General features: G+C 39.2%; 1 protein-coding gene across 1 annotated transcript in view; it reads right to left on the bottom strand.

The window, feature by feature from the left end:
• The window catches only part of LOC308065841 (uncharacterized protein), a 64,437-nt gene extending 58,015 nt beyond the window's left edge, over nt 1-6,422 (bottom strand). The window contains exons 1-3 of the mRNA XM_080392362.1: nt 3,879-6,422; nt 3,702-3,785; nt 1,080-1,238 (exon numbers count right to left, since the gene is read on the bottom strand). The gene's annotated coding sequence lies outside the window, so the exon portion shown is untranslated. The remainder of the gene's footprint in view (nt 1-1,079; nt 1,239-3,701; nt 3,786-3,878) is intronic.
• Nucleotides 6,423-10,532: the final 4,110 nt, after the last annotated feature.

Consider the following 10,532-nt stretch of genomic DNA (forward strand, 5'->3'; position numbering starts at 1 on the left):
TTGTTTAGTCTTCAATATATGCAGTCTCTCAGTTATCACATTATCCTTTTTGTGATAAAAAGTGTTATTATTCTGCTTGTTTCCAGCATGCCAGCCTGAGCAGAGATTACAGGATTTGCATTGTGTAACTCCTGCCTTGGAGCAGATGCTCCTTGTTCTGTTACTTCTCAGCCTCTTGCCCTCACCTTTCACAAGAGGTGTTACCAAAAGAAGACCTCAGACTGTAAGACTCTGATTTTAAGACTTTATCTTTCTATAAGCATATTACTAATCAGAAAATTTTCTATTCTGTTTTGCTCCCATCCCTCCTGGACATCCAAACACTGCTTGACTGCAAATAAAGATATCCCACACAAACTTCCTATTTAGGTGATCCTTAATGTTCTAGCTCTAGCCCCATGTATTCATATCATCCAGGATGCCTAGATTCAGCAGTGTCTTTGCTATGTATGTTGAGTACCTAAATACTAAATTCATTCATAGACCCAGTACACAGAATAAGCAGGCTTTCTTCTGCGCCCCTTGTAGCTGGTGCTTCTAGGTGAGTTTATTCTGCTACAAGATGACAGTGGTGTGGCCTCTCATGGCATCCTTTGTCTAACAGTTCAGTAGTTTGAATATCAGTTTTGGTAAATACCGCACTGAAGCTTCTGATGGTGCTTTTTGTTCCCCTTTTGACGAAGCAACCCTTTTCAGTTTGTTATTTAGTTAAACAGCATGATTGAAAAATAGAGCATTTCATATTTTGACAATGTGTCCTTTAATATTTTTTCTCAGAGGGTCCATTTATTAGAAATCAGCTTTTTTAATGGAAGGAATCCTAATCATATTAAGAAAATAACAGCTGCAATTTATTCAGTAGGTGCTTCATTTACACCAAATATATAAAAAAATATACATGGAGATCTTTTTTCTTTAAGAATAATGCATTTGAGGCACAACTAAAATTTCAAAGTAGCCCTAGGGCATTGTTAGCGAACCCTATTCCTGGATTTCATTAACCAAATAAAACCTTTTCAGAAAAAGTAATTGCAATCATTCTGTATTAATAACTGTATTAATAAAGATGAAGGCTCAACTTATCCTCAGATGATCATCCCCAGTAGGCACCCTTGCTGCAGTGTCTACAACATTTAGAAAAAATGCAGCGTGTGGTTGTATTTTGAAAACATTGGCAGCATGGCTCTTCCCTGTCTCTCAGCTGGTCGTGAGCTCTTCAAAGCATCCTCGAGGTCCCTCTGATCTCAAAACAAAGTTAAGGGTTTGGTTATTGCAATTAGCGCTGAAATATGTAGTGAAACCCAGTAAACCAAAAAGACAACGAAGCATTTTCTCAAATGTCTGGTGAGCATACAACTTCCAGTGAACGGAGAACTCACTATTATTTTCAAGTCAAACTCCCTCTTTTTATGTTTTATCAACTGCGTGTTCTACAAAGCCAGAGTCAAATTGAAACCAGAATGCCAGGCAATTACAGAGAAAGATAAATATCCATTACAGACAGAAATACAATCGAGTTTTTTTTAAACAAAGGCATATAATATGTAAACCATTTTGATCAGCTTACTTTTTAATGAAGATCTGAGAGATGTCCTTTTTATTGCCAGAGCTGGGAAAAAAACTTTCACAAATTATTCTGACTTTTCTTTAGAAAAATGAATACCTCACACATTGCATCAAAATATTACCATTACCGGAAATTTTTTTTCTGTACTTCAGGTTTTTTTTGAGAAAACTAATATTTTCCTGAGGCTTCTTTTCACAGTTTGTTTTTAAAATACCATGGGACAGTTACAGCTCCATTTCTCAAATTTTTTATTATGGGCTTAAGGATGTTCTGTAGCGGCTGCTCTTTCAACTCCTCCGAGAATACAGCACATGCTACACAACATCCAGCAAAAATTAAGGCTATGCTGCCAGTGTCCAAACTACGTATTAACTCTCCCGTGCATCAGCTCAAGAATTTTGGTGTTCTTAAATCTTTAAGAAATAGTAAGTTTTCTTCAGTTTCTACCACATCAAACCTTTCTTGGGCTCAATTCACGTGGAAACATCAAGACGTGATACTAGCTCTCCAGCTGCCTTGCATGTATGTATGTTACTCCAGTCTCCCGCAGCCTCTCAGATGCAGACACACCACAGACCCCCTCACAGCTCTCCCCTGCGCAGGAGCAGGTAGGAACACAGGCTGCCTAAGGAAGCAAAGAGCCATCTACATTAAACCCCTGTCTCCAAGCAGACTTTAAACTGAGTCATCTACTTCAGCAACTGCATAAAATATGCTTGAGGACATAAATAATTTGCACAGCTCCCAAAATTAGATTCTTTACTAGCCTGTCTCCCCTACAGAGAAAAGAACCAATCCTGCTCAGCAGCTATCCCCAACCTGGGCTCAGAATCCAGCCTTTTTCCTTTTTTTAATGTTCATTGATAGACCGATAGGTACCTGTCACTTACTTACTATAACCACAAGCCAAAAAATGAGACCTTGCTAATTTTATTCTAAAGCAAGAATGGAAAAATGGAATCAAAATACAGGCATCTGCATTTGCAGTGAATATAATGAAGATTATATCCAAAATGCAAAACTCCTTGTCTGTATTCAAACATGTAAAAAGCAACCAATATTTATAAACCTGAATAAAAAAAATGCTCTCTTAATCACATGCCAACACACACAGAGGTAAGCCACTGGGGACAGGGAAGGGTCTGAGCCCGCACCCTTATCCTAGTAGTTTGACATTTGCTCTCTCTCTTCTTACTCTCTTCTCCTTATCCCAATATCTTTTCCTCAGTCCCTGATCCAGCACTCCTGATCAGTGGAATTCTTTTCACTGCTTCTAGGGGCATCTGACTGAGTGCTTCATATTTTCCTGACTGCATCCCTCCTTCTCACTGCTGCAGTGCTTTTGGACTGTTGCAGTGCAGGTTTTACTATATAAGTTTCAATTCCAACAACTACTGATGTCAGCAATCTGAGTTTCAGCAGAAAATATGAATGCATCATGCGGTGCTTATATATAACTATTCCCTGAAGTGGCATTAAAATAAAAATCTCCCTGCTACCTACAAATTTGCAAACTTACATATATCTATTTTTCTAGCACTAGCAGAATTAAATCAGCAGACAACCTCACACTTCTTTACTGCTAACATCTCAGACTTGTAAAGGAATATGAATTTGATGTGATGACATTATTATTTGCATCTAACTTTTCTGGGGACTCTTACCTTTTTTCTCCCAGATGTCATACTCTAATCAAAATTGACCCAGCAGAATACTGCAACAATCACTAACATCAAGCAGTTAAAATATTAGGGGAAGCAGACTCTGCTCTTAGGTTTCTCCACTGACAGTAAAATGTGTCGGAATTGTGAGTGCCTATTTATCAGCAAAGACTGCATTTCACAATGGAAATGCCACAGATAACAACATGATAAAAAAACCCACTATTGAAGATTTTTTTAAAAAATGAAAGCTTGATAAATGCACAATGATATTTTCAATGCTTTCCAAAAGTAAAGTACTATATTTTCAAATTGTCATAGGCCAAAATACTGTATAACCTAATGGCTTGACCCTGCAAATATTTCTGTTCCTTGTAGTTCCTTATAGCACTTTCATGAATACATTTATGCAGCTTTGGGTGCTGAAATTAAAAACTGATTGAAATAGGAATTTGATTAATATTTGAACTTACACATGTAGTCAGTATCTTCAAGGAAATCTCAAGTTCAGTGTCCAGTAGATATCCAAAGGCTTTGATGTCAACAAGGTTTTTCCTCTAAATAAAACATAAATAAACCAATTTCTGAATCATAAGATATGCTTACTTTCTTCCGTGTTTAAGAACTTCTATATGTAAGATTTTTGTCACCTTTTCCTCCCAGAAAAGAAATTAGTTAATCTAGAAAAAAATTTTGTTATTTCTACAATACAAGTTGCTGTGATTTAATTATTCTACTAAATGAGACAAATGTGTTTGACACATGTGCTAGGCAAAGCTTTGGATAGTTCATTCATGCATAGAAAATGGACATATCCCTTGAGGACAAATGTATCATTCTGCCCCATTCCTGTTAAAAAAAAAAAGGAATAGATTTTGCTTTGGCCTAATTAACAGAAACAACAGCAGCAGTTACAGGAGTCAAACATTTCAGCACCTGCTCAGCTGGGGGAAACTGGTGAGAAAGGGTACGCTGCTTCTCAAAATTTAAGGATTAGGCAAAGACAATGAAAAGAAAAAAGAACCTTATCCAGAGTCAGAATGGACACTGAACTCATCAGGCTTTAGATAAAGCACGAGGAGAACAAATCCAGGAAGTACAAATGCATACAATGCTTCAGTAGGTCTATAAGAGATGTGTGCAGGCACCTCATGCAGAAATGAACACCGCCTGAGATATTAAAACCCACTTGTTTTGGTATCATGTTACAATCTACTTTTCTTCTCCCAACTGTAATATACAAATTATTCACCTTAATAAAGATGAGTTAGAATGAAAACATCTGCATGTTCTTTTTGACTGGAAATGCTTCTGGAATAAATGAGCATCCCATGACATTATCAACATATAGCATTAAAAACATCTTTGAAATTTGCATTTGCAAGCTTATGTTTGCATACAGGTTCGAATGGAAAAGTGTCATGCAAAGACAGACATTGTAACAGCCAAATACTTTTTAAAACTTATTTTAGGAGTAGATACAACCTCAGAAAGGAAACTGTCTATTACAACTCAGGTATCTTCAGTAAATGTATTTTTTCTGATTTTTCCTTTAGCAGAACACCTCCCAGGTGAAGTATAACTCATTTTCATGCAAAAGTTTAATTCTGAGCTTATGAAAAATTTCAGAATAAGAACATCTAAGAGGTCCTCAGAGTCTAAACTTAAGTAGCTACTAAACAGGGCTCCCAGGATCACATTTTAGGGTTTGGTATCTGAATCAATCTGATGCCTTTATAATCTGCTGTTTATGGTTGACAGCAGATTCCTATATTCATTTTCGCATCTAAGAAAAACAACTTTCTCTTAAAAGATGTTTTACAAGGTCTGTTTTCTTCCCATAAAATAAACACGCTCTTTCTTCTAAAGTCTGTATACTTTAATTACATGTGAGTACTAGCCAATATTTTACTGACTAACACTCATAGTGTTTAATTTGCAAATAAAAGCTCATTTCCGTATGTTTTTCAAAGTGCTAATACTGCTTATATATATTTTGCAAATAAATTATTTTTTGCAAAAGAAAATAGTGCAGAAAGTTAGGCTATGTGTGTTAGGAATTTGCATACAATGTGCTTCTGGACGGTCAATTTGAGATTCATCTTTAAGTGACAGAAATCAGCTACTCCTTCCAATGTTTTTAACTTGCTTGAGACAACTTTAGTGCAAGAAAGTAAAAAAATATGTGTTATACTCTCCAAGCACCTTGGCTGGAAAATTAATTGCAGCTGTGTTTTATGGCTCAGAAAAAGTCATAGATATGTTTGCGATGATCAAACAGTGGAAGAATATATTAGGAGTGCCTCCTAATATATTAGGCAGGTTTGGGACCCCTCCATTGCAGTCTTAGAGGCAGTACAAGCAAATCCCACGTGTTCAGTTTCTGTGTAATCTTCCCATGAACCCAAATTCCATCAATATGAGATGCACTGCAATATCCAGCTGCCCTGCTGGACCTGGAATACCGCAGCAGTTCCACCAGGACAGAAGTAACCCTGCCATCTAAACTAGCTTTATTAAAGGACTGAAAACTTCAGGACTGTAATGTACATCTTCTGGGTGGCAGCTCACCTTGATATGTAGCTTTTAACTAATTCAAGCATCTGAAGAAGGTATTTCAGAACTTCTCACAAAGACATCTAGCTGAAGGTAGGTAGCTACCTGCAGGAGTGAGCATGTTGTTAAACCATGCGCTTTTCCGTGCCTCAGTGGTGGGAACCAAGGCTGCAAAGGTGGGTTCTTCCCAGCTGCTCAGATTTCAAAGTGCTCTCCAGAGCAGAGCAGGCACTTCCAAGAACCCTTTGGAGGAACTGCTCTTCTAATTTAGAGCCACAGAATTCTGCAGTGGTTCCCATGACCTGTAAAACAGTAGAAGAGTTAGAACACATCAGGTGAAGAAAACTGAGCTCCTTTCTTCCAGGATAAATTACATATTTTTATATGAAGAGCTAGTTATTTTTTTAAAAAAGTAAATGATCCCAGGAAAGCACCAGCACCTTTATCAGACTGACTCTCTCAGGGAATGCTACCATCACTTCCTTAGTGTTTGGATCCTAATTTGGAGCTAATCTGCTCAGACTGGACCATTCAGGTAATGGGTCCTAATCAGATGCTCACTTTGGGTCACATCCTGCAAGATGCCATGGGCCACCCTGCCAGTGTGCCATTTGCCAGGGAAGGAAACTCAGTGGGGACTGAAGGCATTCAGCGCTTTGGGTCATGGGTTTTAATCCACACATTTTTATGCAGCAGAACCAAAGGGGACTGGCACCTTATGTCCATACAGGCAGGACTCCCCTACCTTTGAGAGCAGTGACACCCAGTCTTTCTGAGGCTGTTTGTTGTTTTTCTCTTCGTGGGTTTGTGTTGTACTCTGAGAGCATCGTATAGTCTTCCCAGTGGCCCCTTGTGAGGAGTTGGAGAGGCTGGGAGTGCCATGGGAGTATGAGCATCTGCATCACGTCACTAGGCAACCTGAAGAAATAAATCCCCAGGCAGGTCGGCTACACAGGCACACCTGCCCTCAGCCACACCCCACCGCCACCCCCCCCAGCTGCCTAACGGCCAGCTTGGGCACAGTGAGGCTTGGCCGTGTGTCACTCTCACCCATCAATTATGCCTGCATTAAACAATTCACCCACCAGGTGCTTCCATTTAGCATTTCAATGATCTGGAAACACGCAGCTCCAGAGCAGTGTTTACTTTGGTTGACTTAATGGAAGTTATCTCAGGGCCAAATGTGGACTGATTCCTCTGGAAAGCCACAGGACTCAAAAACAAGCTGTTAGACTTAGCTCTTCCCATCACAAATACACTTTAGGCAGAGCATCCTGCATCCACACAACAAATATAAATAATAACACATAACACAGTTTCCTCTGAAAGTGCACTTTGGGATCATTCTGTATTGACAGAGTTCAACTGGAGTTTTTTTCTTTGTTTGCTGGAGAGATTGATGTACAGATACATTCAGGTGAGAAAAAAAACCCAAATTTCTAAGAAAACCGTAACAAGAACTTGTTTGTTCTTTTCTGTTGCCTGCTAATGGATGCCTTCTGTTCATTGTAGGTATCATTGTGCTGATATATTCTTTTCATATATTTCCAAATTCCCTGAATCCATTGTAAGCAAAAGGCACTAGAACTAGGTTTGTCAAAGCAAAACTCCCCCTTGGAGCCAGCAAAGCTTTGACATTATTCTAGGATGTGCCAAGTGCACTCATTTACTCAGAGCTCATTCTTGGATACTCTTCTCTCTAGGGAGCAACTATACATCAAACAAATGCTTTGCAAAAAGCTCTACTCATGGTTCTATGACAGATTCATTTTTAATATCTGTGAGGCACAACTTCTAAAGTAGGATTTCATGTACCAATAGATTTTACTAATTTCTAGAAGCACTGCTATGCTTGTGAACGATTCCTTAACCAGGACTGAGTGCATAAAATCACCAGCAGAAAAGCACACTCTTACACATAAATTAGACCATTTCCCCCTTGCCCTCTGAGAGGGTTTTATTGGTGTAGTCCAACCTGCCAGACTAAGTTGAAAAGCCTCAGCGAAGACTGTCAGATGGAATAGAAACAGAGTAAGAAGGATTCAAGAACTATTTTGAAGTCAAAGGCTGCCTCTTAGTTCTATCAGAATACAGCCCTTGTAAAGCTAGTTAAGTTAATGAATGTTTCAGAGAGATCAGAGTATTAGCAGATCTGTAGAAATGTTTATGTTTAAAAATTAAAGGGGGGATGAGGACAAGTAATACAAAACCAAACCCAACAAAAAACCCACAAAGAATATCTATTTCCCAGGAAATCCTTTTTTTTTGTTGTTGTTATTTTGCTGCACAAAAAGTCAATGTATATAGAGGTTCCCCTTATGTTACCTTTTCTAAGTAAAATCAGAAGTAGCTGTGTCTGCATATGGAGTTCTCTAAAAACAAGTACTTGCCACATCTTTAAACCTGAACTGAGCATTGCAGTTGCCTCTTAATGAAGGTAATATGAAACAACTGCGCAGGAGTGGCAAAACTGAGCAACAATGCAAAACCCAGAATCTCCTCACTAACCTCTCCAAACTGGTTGGATGTATATATAATGTATACTGGTAGTAAGCAAGTAGCAGCCAGAGGCCCCAATTAGTTTAAAGCCCTCACTGTGCTGGTTATTGTATGAACATAAACAGGAAATGTTCCTTGCCTCAAAATCACTCCAGTCAAGACAATAGCAGCGCACATTGGGGCCAGCAGAAAGCGGTGTGCAAGAAGGATGCTGAACCTGAGGGCGACTAATTGGAACATAAGATCATGAAAACTATTGGCTGAGCATTCAGCTGGAAGCTTTAAAGTTTATTTTTTTATTTCATAAAACAAGTGGGCAAGGGATACAAATGAATCACTTGCAGCCTGTCTACTTAAGCTCTCTCATTAAGCATGGGTATCATGGTGAAGATGGGTCTTAAGACAGAAACGAAAGGAGATGAGGATAATGGTAGTGTCTAATGACTTGGTTGTAAAGGCACAGAATCTAATAAAGCACACGTTAATAAGCTCTTGCTATTAGAGAGCTTAATATGACAGAAAGGCATGGTGATGACAGAATTTCTATAACCGGATTATATAAATAACAGGGGTTGGTAGAGAGAGCTGTGGACAGAACTCTTCATCTCTGCATTAAATATTAAGCACTTGCATTACCTGAGCTAAAGGATCTATTGCAGCAGTCGGAAGATTGTTGCATACCCTTAATTTCTGTGGTTAAACCATTAGAAGGGGAAACAAAAAGCAATAAACAAAGAGTTCAGTTCAAAAATGTTTACCATGCCTGTGCTCTGCAAGCATTCCCAGGCTGCTGCTCCTCTGGTTATCTTTCTCAGTACATCAGGGGTTCTGAACAGAGCCTACCACTCCTGAATCATCCTTTCTGACAGGCAGGAGTTGTGTGAGAGGAGATAGACTTATCATTACAAAGTCAATGACCCAAATTTTCCCAAGACTTCTAGTAAAAACAGAACATGGTAATGAAAATCTTTGGCTAGCTAGTCACATTTCACCATCTTTTCTGTAAAGCTGCCAATGAGTAACCAACAATGGAAAATCGCTCTGGGAGAATACTTGTATCCTTTCTCCAATGCAAATTTTGTCTGGGAGAAGGAGAAAAAAAGAAAAGTTGCTGGCAAAAGCAGAGCTTTAGAGTGCATGTATCAGCAAGACACTGGTCTGACATCAGGCTTTTAGCACAGTAATTAATAAAAGCACTCACTATATTTTTTCAGTTTCTGCATCGTATGATACATTTGCTGTTTCTGAGGTTCAAAATATTGTGTGAGTCACCTTCATAAATATACAGTGTAATGCCTAATGACTTTTATCACATTTCAAAGAACTACCTTTTTTTTTTTTCTCCCCAAAGCTGAGCTTTAGCAAGTCACTAGAGGTAATGAGTCATTCAAATTCGAGTTAGGACGCTGATCTAAGCATAGCCCAGAAAATATGTTGAGTGTGAATCCTGGTGCCAGTGAGGTAATTTCAAAAAATAAACAAACAACCAAACAAAATAAAAAATGACAAGGAGAAAAAGAAGAAAAGAAGTAGAAGCAGAAAAAAAGAAGATGAAGAAGAAACAAATGTTGGGAAATTTCCCATTTCAAAGCTGTTCTTCAGTAAGTTACTATGGCTTGGAAAAGAGACAAAAGATGTTTGTGTAGCCACCACTGATGGAGAATTAGAAAAATAGAAAACAACACTTGTTAAAAGCAAGCTGATTTCCAGGGCAGGACAAAATGCTCCCCCTTCATCTCGTCACTGCTGGGAGTTCTTCCCTCCATCCCCCCACCCTGACCTTCCTCTCCTCCCCCTCCTCAGCTCCTCTTCCTCACCTGCTGGTGATGGAAGATAGCTAAAAGAAGCTGGGACAAGCTGCAAGGAGTAGGTGTGTTACAGAGGAAAGCTACTCTGGGATGAGCTGCTGAAAGCAGGGAGATTATCCAAGGTTTCTGTCATTGCTGGGCAGCAGTATGGCTACCATGGTCACTCTTGCTCCTCCTGGGATACTTGATGGAAGCAGTCTGGAAAACGTCTCGCTGTGAACAGGCCTGCTGAAGACAGAAAGCAGAATAAACACGGTTGCGAGAAGTGATCACTCCATCCTTCCTCATCGTGCAGCTGACAGATACGCATATACCTGACATGACAGTTGCTGCAACATGCAGAGACCCACAGCCAAGGGGAAGGGGGAGGGAGGACAAAGTGGGATAAATAATGATCCATCCGCAATAACAAGGCAGCGGTGCAGAAATGTGTCAAGAAAT

The sequence above is a fragment of the Falco punctatus genome (genome assembly GCF_963210335.1).
Source record: "Falco punctatus genome assembly, chromosome: 6".
NCBI classification, from domain to species: Eukaryota; Metazoa; Chordata; class Aves; order Falconiformes; family Falconidae; genus Falco; species Falco punctatus.